Raw genomic sequence first — 14,316 nt, forward strand, 5'->3', positions numbered from 1 at the left:
GTATTCCATTTTATTTCCACTCTCGTCTTACAGCTCTTGTTGACTATTTTTAATGGTCACTCCAGAGTTCACACTGTGCTGCTTTATCTCATCACATCCCACCTTCAAGTAATGTTATATGTTTAATGTAAGAGCCTTTTCACTCTGTGCTGGTGTTTTCTCCTTTCTGTCCTTTGTGATATTGTCATACATTTTATTTGTTGCATATATGATAAACCTTATAATGCATTGTTATTATTTTTATTCTAAACAGTCAGTTTTATTTTAAACAGGTACGAATATGAGAAGATACTTTTATATGACCACATACTTACAAATTTCCACACTTTTATTCTTTTGTGTAGTTTCAAGTTTCCATCTAGTATTATTTTCTTTCTTATTGAAAAAAAAACACTCTAATATTTCTTGTAGTACAGATCTGCTGGCCATGAATTCTCTGTACTCTAAGATTGCACTTACTTAGTCCTTGTTTTTTGAAGGATATTTTCACTGGATATAGAATTCTAGGTTGACCCTTTTCTTTTCTTCCAGTATTTGAAAGAAAAAAAGCCCTGCTTTTTGCTTGTGTTGTTTCTAGTGAGAAGTGTGCAGTCATTCTTATCTTTGCTCCTCTGTACGTAACACTCCTGTGTGTCCCCACTCTGCTGCTTTTGCTGTTTCTCTTTATCTCTTTTTTTAGCAATTGTATCATGCTATCCCTGGCTGTGGTTTTTTATTTTATCTTTGTTGGGGTTCATTGAGTTTATTGGATCTCTGGTTTATAGTTTGCATTGAATTTGGACACATTTCAGCCATTGTTCCTTTACATCATTTTGTCCCCTCCATTCCCTTCCCAGCACCCCAGTAGCACGTGTGTTAGATTGCTTGATGCTGGTCCATGGGTCACTGACACTGTTCATTTTTGTCTCTGTTTTTTTCAGTTTGGCTGTTTTCTTTTTATTATTGAAGTGTAGCTGACATACTTAATTGATTAATTAATTTTTAATTTTTATAACAAGAGCTCTTTATTACATGGATTCGGATATGTAGCAGACCGCTCGTGTTCCTGCCATTTAACAATCACATTCACTAAAAGCCTTTTAGTGTGTTTCTCAACACTCATTGCTCAGGGGCTTCCTTCAAATTCCCTTTATAAAGCCTTGCACAAAGAAGAAGTTAATCATCAGTAAGAAAGGCACTGTTAGCAATACTTTTAGATCATAATCTTTATTATTGTCAATAAACATGCATTTCTTCCCTTTAGGTGCATGGCATTGAAAATGGGGGCTACACTCTGCCTACAGGACAAAGTGTATAATATACCATACAGCGCCGAAGCCATTAAAAAGATCTTAATAATGACTATTGGGAGGTAATTAAATCTGGAGTCTTGCTGGAATCTATGAAGAGATTTAAAACAGCATACAAACTAAACATTACAGTAAACATTTGACTTGGGAAGGGGCAAAAGGGGAATTTTTTTAATGTGCTGCTGAAGGGTTTTCGAAGTTGCTCCAGTTTACTTTCTTTCTGCCATTGTCTTAAATACTGCGAAGCACTGTGAGCTGCATCAGGGTGTGACCACCACAGGAGGTCCCAGCGCCACGACAGACAGTGATGGGACTGGTGGGCCCTTCAGCGAGACGCTGGTGTCTGCTGGCCCTCATTTTCCTATATATATATCTTCAAATATATTACATTAAAATCTCGTTCCTTGCTGATTGCACTAAGCAGCGGGATGTAATCTGAATTTGAAATACTGAGGAGGCTTCTTTTCAGTAAGTTATCTTTTCACCAGAAGAATTCCTCAGGGAAGCCAAGTGCATCCTAAGCAGTGACCTCCTGTGTGTGTCAAGGAAATGTGGTTCTTTGGAGAAATGTTACTGAACCTCACAAATTCCTCGGCAGCATTTCTCGTGGCCTGTTTTTTTTTTTTTTGAGGTCCCTTTTCCAGTTTCCATCAATGCCTTCAGCCTGCAAAGCATATTTTCTGAGCAGTTCATCTTTTCTGGGAAGGGGTATATTCAGGAAGTCTCTAGCCAGGGTAAGTTGCCTGTAGTGAACAAGTAGGATTAAGCTGGTTCCATGGTTGTTCAGAAGGATCGGGCATTAACGGGTCAGCAACTACAAAGCGCTGAGTTTCCAAATGTTTACGGCAGCTTCTGCAGCCCTGGGTTTCACCAGCTTCTTAAGTGTACTGCCACCTTCTTGGGTTATGTCACCAGTTGTTTTGAAGGTGAAAGTGGACACGTGTGTTTGCACATCGGATATTTCACATTCATAAGGCATTCCGATGTTCTTGGTCTTCAACGTGAACTGTTTTCCCTGGCTAAGCTGTGACCATATTCCCCAGGCTGAAGGTCCTGCTGTCCTCGCACTCTAGTGGTGGGACCACATCAAGATACCGGCTCTGGCACTGGCCCTGTGGCGAGAACAGAGGGCCAGCAGCAGGTAGGAAGAGCAGGGCAGTGGCAGAAGGTGGTGGCAGAAGAATGTCCTCGTTCCTGGGGCCAGCTGGTCCCCGAGAGGAAGGAGCGCTCCAGCGCCAGCACTACTGCTACCTAGTTTTTTTTTATTTTTTTAAATTGAGATGTAATGGACATGAAAGGTATTTTCTATGTTGTTCTGCCTTTGAATTTACTGGTCTCTTCTTTTACAGTTCATGTTCTGATAATTCTATTTGGTATATTTTCATTTCAAAATTAAAGTATTTCTGTAAAGTCTTATTCTTCTTTAACCTTCCATTTATCTCCCCATATCTTTCTTTTAACTCCATAAATATATTAAGCATATTTGTAATTGCCCTTCCATGCTAATTCTTCAGCTCTGTCATTTCTGAGTCTGTTTCTGTGTCTCATTTTCTTGATTTTTTGCTGTGTCTTAGTGTTTTACTGAATAATAGACTTGTGATGTTTCTGTTTGTTTTGTTTAGTGTAATGTTTTGTTGTCTTTCTGGACAAAGGTTTGTTAAGGCAGGTCTGGAATAGCTGTTCCTCTAGGGATGAGTGAGCCATGCTGTGTGACACTGGCACTGTACTTTCAGTTGTCACACTGCCAAATNTCTGTAAAGTCTTATTCTTCTTTAACCTTCCATTTATCTCCCCATATCTTTCTTTTAACTCCATAAATATATTAAGCATATTTGTAATTGCCCTTCCATGCTAATTCTTCAGCTCTGTCATTTCTGAGTCTGTTTCTGTGTCTCATTTTCTTGATTTTTTGCTGTGTCTTAGTTTTTTACTGAATAATAGACTTGTGATGTTTCTGTTTGTTTTGTTTTGTTTAGTGTAACGTTTTGTTGTCTTTCTGGACAAAGGTTTGTTAAGGCAGGTCTGGAATAGCTGTTCCTCTAGGGATGAGTGAGCCATGCTGTGTGACAGTGGCACTGTACTTTCAGTTGTCACACTGCCAAATGATGTTCAGGCGTTGTGACCTCAAGCCCCAGGTTCTGAGCAAAGGCTTCCTATTCTGGCTGGCAACAACTCAAGTGTCTCCTAGCTCCTTGGCGGATCTTGGAATTGTTTAACTTATAGACATTTATTTGCTTTTTGCCCATAATTATAACGTTGAACCTATACATGTGACTTAACATTCAGCGACAAACTCACGGAAATCCCTATGTTGATTTCTTGAGCTCTCGTCTGCATAGATCCTTCCTGTAAGGTACTTTTTCTAGCAAATTCCATGTGCCTTAGCCTCCATGAGCTCTGTTCTGTGTCCCCTCAACTCCTCAAGACCCCAGTGTTCTTGGGTTTCCTCTCACCACACTGACAGTCTGAAATGCACATCCAGGCTGCAAGGTGGGGTAACTGCAGAACTCACTGTGGGTGTTCCCTGGGTCTCGGGGGTCACTTTTTTGTGCTCCCTTTAATCTAATATCTATGAACAGCTTTTCACATATTTTATCCAGTTTTCCAGTTATTTGCTGTGGAAAGGCTAATCCAGTCCCACTTAATCCCACCAGGGCCAGAAAGGAAAGTTTTCATTTTCATGAATATTCTGTATGTTTTCTCCTAAATACTAAGGTAGCCTTTGAGACCATCTCTGGTGCTGAGAGAGAAGGAATTTTGCAGGAGGGGGAGAAGAGACTCCAAGGCCATTTGCTGTGCTTTGGGTTAGCACAGGCTGAGATTAGACACAGGACCATGTTGGGCATGTCAGAAAAGTAGTGGGCATGGCAACTGGGGTGGCTAATTAGGGGTGCCTGTGGCCCCTCTTCTTTTCCGGTACCCTTTTTCCAGTTATCTTCCAAACTTTAAAGATATAAGTCAAAAATAACCTCAATATCCAGCTATTCTAAGAGAGCAGTTTCCTGGCTGGAAAATTCTCTCTTAGTTTAGTTATGGATAGAATTTTTTTCTCCTTTGAATGTCCATAGCAACTTAGGTATTTCTTTTTATATTTTTGTTCTGCATCAGTGCTATTTATTAAGGACTTCCAAAAGCCAGGCACTCCCTTAAGGATTCGCATTCCTAAATTATTTTAATTTTCACCATGTTCCTGTGAGGCAGGTCTAGTGTATTCTGTTTTACCCACAAGTAAAGCAAGATTTTGAGGGATTCAGAAATTTGCCCAAGATCACATAGCATGGATGTGGCAAAGCCAGAATTTGAACTGTGTCCTCACTTCTAGCCCTGTACTCTTGATATTAGGCTGTACTTCCCCGTTTACTATGTGGTACCTTTGCACTACAGTGATTTCTGTAGCTGCCTTACTGGTTCATGAACTGAGAATAGGAACCCTGTACTTACACATCTTGTGTCTTCAAAGCATCTAAAGAGCACTGCCCACAGGAAGTTGAAAAGGAGAAAAGGAGGAAGAACTATTATCTCATTTATTTCTCCTTTGGACAAGAAATAGCCCTAAACTTTTGAAATCAACTTGCTATCACAATACTTCCTTACCAATAAGATAAATCTTTCATCTTATTCCTAACTAAGCATAGTTACTAGAGTCAGCTGACAGGAAATTAGCTGTCCTTCCATAAAATAATAGATGGCAAAAAGGAGAAATTCATGTTGTTCTTTTGTGCAGTGTAACACCCAATGACGGCAGACTTTGGGATAATGTATTCTGTATTTGCCCCTCTTAGTCTTGCCTGTAAATTGTCTTCTCTTGCAAGATTATTATTTTCTGTAGTATTAGATAAATGTTTTTTTAAATCAGATATATGATCCCAAATAATTACGGAAATGGCACAAGAAGGCCCCATAGTCAGTAACTTGAAGTTATCTTTTTATTTGCTAACCTAGTAACACAATGATATCTTGATTAGGTCTGTCAGTAGCCAGGGCTGTAAAGCCATTAATCCAGGGTCTGGCCGGCAGGTTCCTCTGAATCCCCAGGAGGGGATGTCGGAGCTTCTGGGTGAGTGCTTACAAGAGTTCTTACATCAGATGAAGAAGAGACTGGACTACTGGATGACAGTTTCCACAATTCACCCTCCTTTCCCGGGGTCAAATGTGCATGTTCCTGGAGGCGTTTAAGCCACATCTGATCTCTCCTAGTTGAACTCACGGGATCCATGTAGATTGGTGTTAGGACAGAGGCTACTGTAAGGCGAGAAGGCCTTGCTGCCTAAAGCTGTCAAGAATCTATTTCAAAACTTCTTTAGAATCTCTAATTACTTAGTTAAAAATGCCTCTGGTAGTTGAGAAACTGCGTGAGTGGGGGAGGAGGAGAAAGGATGTGGTGAAAAACATCTTTATGGTGTCTGAAAATTTCAGCTTGGAAAAACAGAGGACAGATAACTTGCTAATAGGAGTAAATTGTTTTTATTTGACCACCACTCTCTTCTTCAGAGACTCCTTTTTATCAGCCAAAAGCTATAGAACTTTCAGATTTTATGATTATGAAGTGCTTCCTCATATTTCAAAATTAAAATGATTTAATTCAGAGTAAGTACCTTCAAGTCTTTTTTTTTCTTCATTTTTAATGCTTGTGAAAAGATCTGTAGCCAGAGAGCTCTTGTCTGTAAAGTGGGAGCTGAGAGAGGGCAGAGAGGAAAGGAAGAGAGACGCGGAAGTTCCTATTTCTTAGGCAAAGCAAGAGAAATCCTTAGAAGTAAGAGGGAATTGTGTTTCCCATGATGTTTAAAATTCAGGATCCTTCTTTTGGTAATTTGGTGAAGTGGACAAATATCCACTAAAGTCCGTATCTTTTGTATACATTATAGATTAATGAGCAGCTATCAGAGAATTGATTTTAGTCTCGTAGTGGACTGTAGTGGCCTCAACTGGGTTCAGACAATAATGCAAAGGCTCCAAGTGTAATCTGTTGTTGCAGATCCCGGAGACTGCCCTGTCTCCTGGCAGGTTAGTGATAGTAAACATGAGCAGTCAAACGGTTGGAACCACAAGGGACCATGCATGTTTATCCTTCTGGGCTGGTAATGCTTTTAAGGAAATCAATGAGTCCTTAATCAGATCCCGCTGCCACCAAGTCAGGACCTACAGGGCATCAGCGGAGCGTTTCCATTTTTAACAGACAAAGGCCTGAGGAATGATTTTAGGTACATTCTAAATCAACCTAAAATTAATTTTCAGTGAATTAATTCATATTGAATATTATACCTAATATTCATGATGTAATAAGATTGTACATTAACCATCTTAATATCTGAACAGGGATTAACAAAACATAGTCATATTTATCTCAAATGTTTGTAGGACCTCCAACTTTCTTAAAATTCTGTTGCATTTTCATGGGATGTTTCTGTACAGAAAATATTGTTGCTCATTTAATGATTTAATATGTACTTATTGCACTTTTGCTGTATATAGAACACTGTGCTTGATTTGTCTAAAATTGTGCATGTATCTGTTCATTTATTTAACTGAATTTATTGCATATTGCATGGTAATACATGCCAAGGGCTGTTCTTGGTACTGGGAGTTGTTAAATCAGCGTTACCAGTGAGGACTCTGGCCCTCCTACCACTGTGGTGCCAATGGAGAAGTCAAACAATATGCAAGCCAACAAATGCATACATACTTTGCAGAGAAGAAAGGAGATGTATTTGTACATTTTATCTAGCTACAAGGTCCTGATATTATGTAATCGCATGTGGAAATTAGATAGTTCAGTGTAATGACAGCATGGTCTGACTTACATAAGGCAAAGTCTAAGTTCTTTTACAGTCATTCTATGCAGGTCTCACAGCGTGTAAGTTACATGTTATTAACCCTCTTATTTCAGACAAACAAACTGAGGCCCTGCGAGAGTGGGTGAATTTCTTTAATTAAAGCTAGTACATGGCAAGGCTTTTTCAAATCAAACCTTTGCGCCTGCAAAAGTTGCTTATTATTTTTTGCATTGTTATGTAACATATATTAGATTAATTATCAACAAAATTTTTCCCTTCTACATTTTATGTTAAAAATCTTTCAGGAGTAGAAAATCTTTACCAAACCACAGCAGATAGTTTTTGCTTTCCACTTTTAAAGTACTTTCAAAGCCTCATATCTGCCTGTGGAGAAAAGAAGGAAAGGAAGAAACTGTTTCTAAAGATTGCCCTTGCACACTGTTGTTGTAAATCTCAGCCTCTCAAGGCTTATTACACTTCGTAGTCTTCCTTAGGAAATGGATGAAAGTTGGAGCTAGGACACAAACAGGAAGGCCCAAAGGCCACATTTGTCCTGCAGGCCCCACCTCTTTATAATAGCTACTGTGTGATGAGAATTATTTCTCCACTTTGGCCTGGCCCTGCAGGCTGGAGGCCACCGTGCTGTCCTCCCCAGGAGGCAGTGGCAGCAGTCTGTGGGGTGGGTGGTTAATGTGGCCTGGAGGATGGCCTCCCCACCGCTGGGTCCTGAGGACACCTAGGCTCGGGGATGTTTTGTGCCCCTCCCTTAAGAAGATCATCTCTGAAGACTTAATCTGCCAGGAGGTAAGGTTCAGAGAGCTTCCTAAGTCGATAATTTGGGTTACAGACTTCTTTTTGCAGTCTGGTTCTTTCTTTTACTTAAAAGACAAAGAAAAGAGGATATTGTTGCTACAGATTTTTTAAAAATCAGCTTTTAAGTGCATGCATAGGTGGGGCTTACAGTTTGGTTTGCAGGCCTGTGCTCCATCCACTGAGCCACACCAGGCAGGGCTAGTGGGGCTTACAGTTTGATCAGCAGGTTATAGGTACATACTGGTAAGTGATGATCAATTGTAATTTTCTAGCCTTTGAAAGAAGAGTTTTGTTACTGTGAGATTGTACATTTCTCAAGCTCAGAGATAGAAAGAAAGTAGATAAATCCTGTTAGTAATTTGGCAAGACTATTTAAAATAGGATCTTGACAGAGGCAAAATAGTATACCTTAGAAGTCTTTGATTATGATTCTTGTTTTTGAGCGGAAGCTTCTCAAGGATCTAATCCAATCTTTCCATGTAAGTGTCTAATTTGGGCAATGCCTCCTGAGGTGGACTCCCTTGCCAGCATTAACCACACAAGATGACCCACTCTTTAATGGAATTAATGTATTTCTCGGGTCAGGCCTCCAAGCTCTTCCTCTTGTTTTCAGTGCGGGGGGGGGGGGGGGGGNAGGGGGGGGGGGAGGGCACCAACCTCAAGTGGCTGTGTTTGTTGCCCTGGTCCTCCTACTAGAGAAGGCAGGGGAGCAGGGAGGGAGTTCTCAGATGTGCCTACCCTACAGAAAAATATCCTGCCTGGGGATTTGAGTGACCTGCATCTGACCATTTCTTCTACTCTCTTCCTGGCCTCTGCCTACTCTTCCCTATGTACCTTCTTCAAGAAACTGGTGCTTATGTTAGAGTGTATTCCCGAAGCCGTGATTCCTCTGTTTAAGAGCAAGCCAAGAAGGGTCCACTTCAAGTAACACAAATGGCCTGCTTTTCCCAGGGTGGTTTCCATAATAATGACGAACCTTTCGTGTTTAATGTTCAGAATGCTGTTGTCCATATAGTCACTCTGTCAATAAGTCATTGGTCTTTATTTTCTTTTAACTTTTGTTCAGGTCCTATGTGTTGTCTTTTGGAGGGAAGTAGAAATGTTAGGAAAGGTGGTTTTGGCTATTTATTTGAATTTAATTTCCTTTAAATTAGATTAGAATCATTTGCTTTAGAGCATTCTGGCTTCCTCTTAGTTAAGTAGCACCGTCTTTATATTTTACAATTGTGTTCATAGTTTCTTCAAAGGTGATATCTACTTTGGCCTCAAAGAGTTTCTTTTTAAATTAGTGTGTGGTAAGAACACCACCCTAGATGAAATATTGCATTTTTGTAAGAGTTTTTTTTTTTTTTAATTTTACCTCAGATTTCAGAAGGCGGTAAGCAAAATCAAGGTCCGTGATAGGGTATAACTATGAAGCATGGTGTCCAGGATGTGGCAGTATCAGGGGCCAAGTGTGTTCACTGTGAAAATAATTTAAGACTTACGTGCTTTGATGAGTATCACCAAATTTCTAAATAGGGACAGTTTCTTTAACTTTAAATCTTGTAAGTAATAAGGAATTTGTATTAGATTTAGAAAATGTTTTTAAGTTTTACGTTCTACAGTTTCATTTTGAAGGCCCCTGTAGTTCTGCATGTAATCACCGTCCTGTCCCTTTGCAAATTTTGTAAGGCTCATGCTAAACTGTAACCAAGGATTGAGTAGAAACTGTGCTAATTGAAGGCAAGTTTAACAAGATAAGATTTGTGTTTGAAAATGTAAACAAAAGATTTTTTGATCCTAAAGCTGGAGAAAAAAATCAGATGGAAAAAAGGACGTAGTTTAATTTACCTAAGAAAGAATCTTTGCAGATAAGGAATTCTGAAGACAACAGACATAATCATGCAAGGGCCTCTTCTTAGCCAAGGTCCTGGCAAAAATTTCAGGAAAAAATAACAAAATGGCTTATGAGATGATCTAAAAGGAAACCAGAGCCCTTCTGCAGTAAATAGAAGGACAAAGTGAAGTAACAGATTCACTGGAAGGCCTCCTACTGACCCCCCTGAGCTGAGTGCAGGAATGTCTCAAAGGCTGTTTAAAACCCCGAGATGGTGTTTTGAATCGGTTTTGCTGATGTAAACACAGACCCTGCCTGGAAATTTTCCAAAAGCAGAGGGTGAAAGCAGTCCGGTCAAGATGTGCTGCATTAGTCTAGTAAACATGCTGGCAGCAGTTCTGCACTGCCCGGGGAGACAGTAAACCAGCCTGGCAGCCCTCTCTGAAGGTGCCATGTGACCTGGTGGTAAGACCGTTCACTGGGAGAAGATTGCACCAAGAACAGCTACCCTTGTGAAGGGTTATGTAAACACAAGGAAGGAAGGATTGAGGAAGGGAAATTGTTTCTAAGTGATAGAGAAGCCTGTGCATTATTTAAGGGGGAAAGAAAACTACTGAGAGGGGTGTTTGGACAATGTAAGTGCTGATTAGATGGCCACTCATTGCTAGGTGACTTTAGTGATGAATAAATGATGCATTTACAAAGCTCAGATACCACTACCAAGTGAGCAGTGTAAAACGTCTCGTCTCTGTGAGCAATGGCAATATGAAGTAATTCTCTATTGTTAGATGTGTTTAATTAAATGAACATGAAGATTTAAACTTTTTTCTTTCTCTTAAGAATATACTTAGTAAAATTAGTGCCAGCTATGCAAACAATATTTTCTGCTTAGCTGCAGATCAGCCTATTTAGATTTTCCAAGAAACCAACCTGGTGCTTCACAAAAGTCACAATATTTTGGTTACTTAAATACTTAGCTCCCTGAAACTTGAGGTAAGTGTACATTGGAACATAGGATCAGAGGTACTTCACCCAGGTTTTCTTGTTCCGCAATTTGTGGAGCTTATTCCAAATAGTGCTTTCATGAACTTCAAAAGTTTATGGAAGCTGCGGAAGTGGAGGCAGTACCCACGGCATAGTCCTGCTTGCTGAAGGCAGGCGTTCTGGGAAGGCCCAAACTGGGTGGTGTAGGACGTCTGTGGGGACAGTAGGAATACTCAAGACAGAGTGCCTTTTAGAAATATAAATAAAATGGAGGCAAAAACTTCACTTGAAAAGATTGTTTTTAAATAACAGCATATTAGATTTTAATTGCCTTTCATTCTTTGCTAACCTCAAATTATTTAGTAGGTATGAATCTTCTAGTGTATTTTAGTTAGAATACTACAGGGTTTACAACTTGATCTGTCCCTAGAAGTGGCAGCTTGTCTTCCTCCTCCTTCTCCCGACTGCTCCTCCCATTCCCTGCCCCCCACAGTCCCTCCACCTCCTCTGCCTTACAAAACCAAACACCCTAAGCATAATCTCTTTTGGCAAAAAGATAAATTTACGGCAATCCCTTACAGTAAGAGGTTGCAAGCCCTTCAATCTAATCTATGGAATTGCTTTCTAATCTATGAAATTGATGAAATCGAGATATTACATAAACTCCTCTTGAACTTTTTCAAGAAGCAGTGTAACTTCCAAAGAACAAAGGTATCTGGGCTGCCTAAACAGCTCTCTAGAAATCTCTAGGTTGGGGTAATGGTAGCAGCGGAACCACAGAATGTGTGCAGGCATGTTAGAAATACTGTTTCCTTAATCTCCACAAGAATTCCACGGAGAAGTGGTTGTCTGCAGTTTACAGATAAGGAAACTGAGGCACAAAGAGGTTATGTGTGTTGACCAAGTTTATAAAGCTGATAAGTGGCAGGGCAAGAATGTGAAAGTTTGACATCGAGGCCCAGGCATTTTCTCCCACACAGTGCTGAGTGAAGGACAAAATGTTTTATCTGTGTGTGTTTTTCAGTTTGGAGATTGTAGGAAAACTCTCTGAGGTTTTGGTGGAAGTAGCTGCAGGACTGACTTGTAGAAATGATAGGGAGGCTGTTTCTCCTCATTAGAGGGATCCCCCGTTCCATGTTCTCAGACCAGTTTTACTTCCTTTTCCAATAGCATCTATTCCTCTTCCCTAATAATATGTAATCTTGTCACTATGGTTTTGTGTTGGACTGGGGCGGGGGGTGGGGGGAGGGGAGGTGGGAGGGTGCTGCTGTGAGAAAAGAAGGGAAAGGAATCACTTTACTTTTTAGAGAATTTTCTGTGATCTTAAACCCTAGGGGATTCACTGAGCATTTTCAGTCATCTTTTTGCAATTTTGTTTACTGAAGACTGGGCTTTAGGATGGTGACTTGACCACTTTGGATTTGTAAACTGATTCATCTATAAAAGTCCAGCTCAAATTCCACACCCCTTTTTTCCTTAAAGCACTCTCAGTACTTCCCTCAAATGGACTTCTCCAAATGTGTAAAGGCTAGGTTATCAATATCTTTCCTTTAATATTTGTGCACTCCCGTACTCAGCCAGGTTAGTATTCTCTTAAAAATCATTATCTTGTCTCTTTATCGTGTTGGCCCCGTTGAATACAGATTACTTCTACCTCAGTGACATTCCTCCTCCCACATAACTAATACAGAGCTAGCTATTAATATTAATGGACTCATTGGTTCTATTATTCCCCCATTGGCTCTAATTTTATATTGTGAGTGAGTCTTCACAGATTGTTTTTCCCAAGATAGTACTTGAATATTTGAAGACAGAGGTGATACTTCCTCAAAACCTCCTAAATTTCTCCCGTGCTCTCAGCATTTCACATGTGGCATGGCTTTTTGATGGTCTCTCTTCATCCATCCCGCTCTGAATTCAGTCCTGGTTGCCAGCATTCTTCCTTGATGTGATGCCCACAGCTGAATCCCAGCTCCGCTGCCTGTGAGGTAATTATCTCCCCTCCCTGAATGATACACTTCTTTGACACTTAGAATCCAGTTATCGGTAGTTTTCGTGGCATCCATGTAATATTGGCTGGTAATGACCTTCCATGTAACCAAAACCTTTTCATCTTTTCACACAAAATGTATTCTCTCATGCCAGGAAGCAATTATCCTAAATATGTGCAGCTGAAGTTTCTGAATTTCCCCCTTGTTCCTATTGTTTGTCTTGTTCATTTCAGTCCATTGATCCTCCCAATGGAAATTTTTTCATTTTCAGATTATTCAAAATAGTCCACCAGATTAGTAAGTACTCATGCCTATCCCATCTCCACTAATCAAGCTCCTGTATATCCTTCTCCTTGAGGTCTTCCCTGAATTTCAATAGGGAGCACTTTCTTCCTCCCTTGAGTTCCCAAAGCGTTGTCTGAGACTCTGAGCACTTACCAAATTCTACTTTATGTGAGGAGCTTGGCATGGTGGTTGAGAGCAGAGCCTCTAAGAATGGATAGACTGTGTGCAAATTCAGACTATAGCCCTTAGTAATGGTATAATCATGGATGTGTGAATTTTTCTCCCTAAACCTGAATTGTCACATCTGTAAAATGGAGGTGGTAGTACCTATCTATTGGGGTTATTGTGAGGATTGAGCCAGTCTGTACGTGTGAAGTGCTTAGAATGGTACCTGGCACACAGTAACCGCTAATAGTTGTTGGCTGTATCAATAGGTACTCGGTAAGTGTATATCTTACTGAAGAAGCTCAGAATAACTTATGGACATGGTTTTTTGAAACCTCAAAACTTGACTGTCCAAAGAAACACTGATACATTTACAGAGACAGACTGTTGTAGAGGAAGAGCATTTCCCCAAGGGGGCCCTGTGAGGTGGTCTACAAAAGGGGCCAGACTTGCAGACGTGATCACTGGCAGTCATATATTAGCTGACGTTTTTATAAGCGTTGTACATGTTTACTTGTACCAGTAGTGTAGGTTACCTGGAGAAATATGGCTTCCATGTTATATATTATGTTTGTCAATACTATAGTTAAAATACTTAATTGTGCAAAGCCTAATATTAACTTCTGTGCCCATGGACTCATGCTAATTTGCATTTTCCTTTGTATAGCATGATAAAATGTAAAAATTTTTGTTTTTTTTTAAATGAAGTATAATCACTATTACCTTGAAAAAAATCATTGTTCACCAACATCAGAAATTCTTGAAAAAAATTTTTGGGGTATTTACCATGGGGATTAGCGATCTTAAGTGTGATAACTTACTCCAACCTCAATATTTATTGATAGTCTACCAAGAATCTAGTGTTGGGCTCTGTAGTATTGAGGTGTTAAGAAGCATGAGACAAAATTTCTATGCTCAGGTTTCTTTGGAGATCTAACACATAGTAAAATAAAAGTATAAGGTATATCATATGGAAGTTCTGTGTTCAGTGAATTACTAAGTGAGCGGTATAAAAAAGTGGGTATTATCAGAGTCAACAAGATAGTTTTTAAGTGCTACAAACCTATTTCAGTTTTCTTTTTAAACTGTCACTTCAAGGACCTCTAGACACCAAAAAATATAAGCCCTGAGGATAGCACCAATTAAGTAAAACAACATATTTGAACAAAGTGTTTCTTCTTCGAATATTTCTTCTA

General features: G+C 39.8%; 1 protein-coding gene and 1 pseudogene across 6 annotated transcripts in view; one reads left to right on the top strand and one right to left on the bottom strand.

The window, feature by feature from the left end:
* The window catches only part of ARHGAP28 (Rho GTPase activating protein 28), a 218,749-nt gene that overhangs the window by 57,278 nt on the left and 147,155 nt on the right, over positions 1–14,316 (top strand). The window lies entirely within an intron of this gene.
* LOC118989991 (interferon-inducible double-stranded RNA-dependent protein kinase activator A-like) lies at positions 1,521–2,362 on the bottom strand (annotated as a pseudogene).

Source organism: Sturnira hondurensis, unplaced genomic scaffold (genome assembly GCF_014824575.4).
Source record: "Sturnira hondurensis isolate 20B ecotype Veracruz unplaced genomic scaffold, ASM1482457v3 Scaffold0006713, whole genome shotgun sequence".
In the NCBI taxonomy this organism is placed as follows: Eukaryota; Metazoa; Chordata; class Mammalia; order Chiroptera; family Phyllostomidae; genus Sturnira; species Sturnira hondurensis.